This window comes from Sarcophilus harrisii, chromosome 3 (assembly GCF_902635505.1).
Source record: "Sarcophilus harrisii chromosome 3, mSarHar1.11, whole genome shotgun sequence".
In the NCBI taxonomy this organism is placed as follows: domain Eukaryota; kingdom Metazoa; phylum Chordata; class Mammalia; order Dasyuromorphia; family Dasyuridae; genus Sarcophilus; species Sarcophilus harrisii.
This window is the reverse complement of record NC_045428.1, coordinates 189,681,427-189,686,565: the sequence shown is the minus strand read 5'-3', so window position 1 is coordinate 189,686,565 and position 5,139 is coordinate 189,681,427. Positions and strand designations below refer to the sequence as shown.

The 5,139-nt window shown below is 33.1% G+C and overlaps 1 pseudogene; it reads right to left on the bottom strand.

Annotated features, from left to right (window-relative positions):
- Positions 1-437: 437 nt before the first annotated feature.
- Positions 438-1,642, bottom strand: LOC100917506 (annotated as a pseudogene).
- Between the last annotated feature and the right edge of the window lie 3,497 nt (positions 1,643-5,139).

Here is a 5,139-nt window from a genome sequence, read left to right as displayed (position 1 = left end):
ATCTAAAGAACGAGGTTTTTAACCAAAAATATCATATCCAGAAAAATAAACTATAATATTGAATGAAAAAAGTGATTTTTTGGAGGGAAAATCATTTTTCAATGAACCTGCAGATTTTCAGGACTTTGTCTCAACCAAACCAAACTCAGTAGAAAATTTAACATATAAAACCCAACTTTCCAAAAAGTTTATAGTATTGCACTTGTTATAAAAATTCACTTTATAAATCGATTTGTCCCTTAAGATTTTTTTTTCCCCAAGGTAGTTCAATGATGACTTGTTCAAATTATTTTTTAAAATAGAGTAGTTTATGGATTTTATTTCCTCTTCTGTTAATCTGAGCAATTTATTATATATTTTAAGTATTCATCTATTACTCTAATAGTCATTTATGGGCAAATTTAGGGGAATATTTTCAGTCCTGTTCAAATAAACACTCAATTTACTGAGGCAGTAATAATCTTCCAGATTTCTGACTTTTGTATACATTCATAAAAAAGGAACTGGGGGAAAGAAGCTTCAATTGGCTCTACAATAAACTTCATTTTGCCACCTCTGAGTTTCACTCGATCATTTAGGGAAAATCAAAAACTCTTGCAAGCTTCGTATGTGGTGTCTAAATAGACATTTCATATTACATTACAAATGTTATAACTATGTGTGAAATTTAGTCTTTTCACTATTGATAAATACATTATATTCAGGTTTTGAGTAATTCTATAGAGTGTTTTAAATAAAGCATCTGTGGGATTATGTTAAAAAAAAAATCAGCAGCCATTGTGATAGTAGCATAAGCACATAAGTCAGAAATTTTTTCTTCAGACCAATTGAAAGGAACTTGAGGATCAGGGGACAAGTCATCTATCATTCAATCCAGTTCTTTAATCTTAGCTGTACTTTCTCCTGTTGCAGTCTGGCTTCTATTTAGGACATCCTTCCATTGGTGTATAGCCAGAAGATTTTCACCCACATCTGGCAGTAAACTATCTTAGCAACCATTTTTGTGATTATGTTAGCAATCCTGCTGCTGGCCCTAAGTTCAAGCACAGTTCAGCTTTTGAACAGGCCACCTCGTGACAAGATGTAGTTAGCTAAAAGGAAAACTTCTTGCCATACTTGTTTGCCAACATCTTCTGTAGAGATAGCTGCTCTTCATTGGACTTTTCTGTTCCCTGGGTTAGAATAGGATGCATCTTATTTCTTGAGGTCTCTTTTTGATTTTTTATCAGAGAAAACCTGTTGCTCTTTTTTTAACCACTTCTATGTCACTTTCACTAATAAACAGAACTTTATTCTCATACAAGGGTCAGTTTCAATTTTATTTATGTTCAGAAAATCTACACCATTATTATTCTATAGGATTCCTGAATACTTCTGTTATCAGGTTCAGTATTTTCTATTTGAATGTCTGTTTGTCTTTTACCCTTATATATCTATCCAAGAATTTTTGTTCCACAGAAGTCTGAAGTCACAGAAAAACAAGTTGGCCAACAGCATTCAGGACCACAAAGAGGTACCTTTTGTTTGGGGTGTTTAGATGCACATCAGAAAGCATAGTCCTACTTTTAAATGTAATTTGTTCTATATCCTCCTCCACTTCTGGATCATTATATAGTGTTGCTGTTAATTTGTATGAGATCATCTAAGGTCTGCCTAAACCTTTACCTCCAGCCCTCCTCTAATAGTCTGCTTCCAAGAGAACATGTCACTCCTTATGTCTCAACTGGAGAGGGCTTACTTTGCTGCTGGGGTGTGATTGAGTCTGAGTGAATCTCCCAACCCTCATTTCCACCAATCAGGGGAAACCTAAGCCACCTGTTCCCCTGTTTCCATGTTAGATATGTACAGCAATGGATGTCATAAGATATATCAAAAGTTATTTTCAGAGGGATATTGTTGTCTATAATAAATTGAAAGACACAGAGGAAAATCTCCAACATGACAAGTAGATCTTAGGATTTAAGGTAAGTGCAATAAAGGTAAATTGAGGTGATATTCTGAACAAGATCAGTTTAACACCAATGTGTATAACTGTTAACAAAATGGTTTAGACCAGCCCCCTCATTAAGGCCAGAACCTCAGTAAGAAAGGGGAAAGAGGTGGTCTGGGTAGTTGGAAAACATTAGAATTGACTAGGAAAAATTAGGATAATTTTCAGTTAAAGATATCACTTGTTTTATGAGACTCATTTGCCTCTTGTAATCTTGGTTAAGAAACCAAAAGTATGAGGTTAGTTGTCCACTTTGGGGAGGAGTTGTGAAATTTCTCCTAATTGTATAAGGACAAGTATGGACAGGTGACTTATCTTTTGAGGACATGACACCAGATTAAGCTATTTAGGGCTTGCAGAGCAGATGTCCCAGCAGCTAACTACCTGAGTGATAATAATATTCCCTTTCAGCCACACTTTTAAATTATCTTGGAGGAAAAACTGAAACTGGACAAGGTGAGTTCAGGCAGACACTAACTCAATTATAAAAAATTTCATTGTAAAATTTATATTGTAGAAATCAGAGGCGATATTAATTTTTATTTTTTCACAAATTTATGGGAGGAAAGGGATAAGAATTATGTAGAATAATGTGGAAGAGATATAAATAAAATATGTGCACTGTCAAAAAGAATACTCACACTGAGTATTCACAGATCTAATGAAGAATTCTGGACAAAATATATATACTGAACTAGAGAAAAAAGGAATATGAGAAAGTGAGACCAATTAGATGGACATTACAATAATATAATTACAAATGTTATTTTGTAACATTTGTTACATTGTTCACAAATGTAAAAATGGTATGACTAGAAATGCTCACAGTGGGAATAGAAAGGGAGTAAATATTGTAGAGGGAAAAGAATGGCTGGATTTAGTGACTAGATTTGAGGCAAAATGTGTTACTAAAATTATAATACACGTTTTTTTAATCCTGAAGGATTATCTAATCAGGTGTTATTTTCAAAGGAAATATTCATGAAAGGAAGCTAATGATAACCAGAAATCAACATGTAAATTTCACAGTGTATTTGGAGTGTACCCTAATGATACAGCCCAGTTTTAATTGGTCCATCTGGGTATGCTTTGGGTGATTTGATGATTGCCCACAATGCCTGCAAGAAAATTTTGTCTTTATTCATTAGGGACTTTGTTAATAGTCTAGAGGGACTTTAAATATTATTTCCACAAACAGATTTAGAAATGTGTAGAAATAAATACCACTTCCCAAATAGGACTGAGAATTCATGGAAAAAGTATCACTGCTTCATGGCACCTTAATTCCTGTATCTTCACCATTTCCCTTTGGAAAGATGACCTTTATTCGAAGCTTTGAAATATCTTAAAGAACATTGGTAAGAATACAATAATTTTTTTTACAATTCCTTGTTATTTATATAGGAGCTATTTACATATCTGCAAATTATTGTATCCAATTATATCAACATAACAATAAAACCTCCAGATTAAAACTGGGAAAGTTTTAAAAGTCAGTCATCCAGATGTTTTGTCTGCATGATTCCCAAATCTAAATTGAAAGATGATCCAGATGATAGATGTGAATTCTTGCTTTTTAGCCTTTTCAAACAACACATTCTCTTAGGTTAAAGTGTCATAACAGAAAGTGAAATGGCAGACATAGATTATTCAGTAATTTGAGATATAATAGACATCTACAGCAGTTCATTAAGATCATTTTGAAGATTTTAAAGTATATTCTGAATGTTTTCAAACCCATTGCTTTTTTTCAGTTGAGAATTTTTAGTAAATTGCCTTCCTCTTTTTTTTTGTCCTAAAACTATATTCCCCTTCTATTAACTTTTTTTCTTTTTGGTTTTATTTTGTTTTACTTTATTTTAGGAATAAAACAGTTTAGGCAGGACATTGTAAATCTGAAGAACACACAGAGAAGACTAACTATAATGTCAATGAACCCTGAATCATGCCACATACTTTAGAAAAAAGTAGGGATGTTTAACCCTGAGAATAAAAGGTTAGGATAGGCATGATGCTGTTGTCCAATTATATTTAAGACTTGTATATAATTGTCCTATTGTTTTCAGTCATGCTTCACTCTTTGTGACTTCATTTGGAGTCGTTTTGGAAAAGATAGGGGAGTGGTTTATAATTTCCTTTTCATTTTATTCATTTTACAGATAAGGAAACTGAGATAAACAGGGTTAAGTGACTTGCTCAGGGTCACACTGCTTAGTAAATGTCTAAAGCCAGCTTTGAACTCAGGAAGATGAGTCTTCCTGACTCCAGATCCAGCATTTTATCCACTGTACCAAGTAGTTGCCTCTGTTATTTAGAAAAGGTATTAAATTGGTTCTTTTTGACCTCAGAAATCTTTTTGACCTGAAGCAGTAAGTTGAAGTGGAGAGATATTGATTTAAGTTGAAAATCAACAAATTATTAATAATTAGAGTTATCTGAAAGTGAAATGAAATGTTTGGTGGGGGTTGGTATGTTTCTTTTGCTTGGAGGTCTTCAAAAGAAAGCTGAATAACCACTTGTAAGGAGTATTATAGTGAAGAAATCTTTTGGATATGAATTTGAGTAGGTGGCTGCTGAAACTTCTGTTAGACTTATGTTTTATTTCTAATAATATACTTCTCAGCCATCTTCATAGGAAAACTCATTTGTCGACTTATGGCACCAGGTTGGCTAATTGGGGTACAAAGACAAATGTCTGAACACTTCCCTTTCCCAAGGTTTCTCATAATTGATAATAATTCTTTAAATAGTTATTTTTTACATTTAAAAAATGTATTACTATTCTTTGACATGTCTCTGTGTCATGAAAATTTTCTACATTTTTGCTTATTGGGGATATTCCAAGGTAAACACAGTAAGCAAGGAAAAGAAAAATGTTTGTGAGGTTCTGGACACAGTAGAACATAATGCAAATGCAGGCAATATTTTCATAAGTAATCAAGAGTAGAATTATAACATTTGGTTAGGCTCCCAATTGATCTGCTTGGTATGAGCAAACAGTGAACTGGGATGCCAATTTTTATGCCTCCCTTATATGGTACAAACATATAGATAAACTGTAGCCAATAAATGGATCCAATTTTAGAATCAATTAAAATTCCTCTAATACAAACACTATGTAGACAGAAATATTTTGTTCAGTGCTCTGC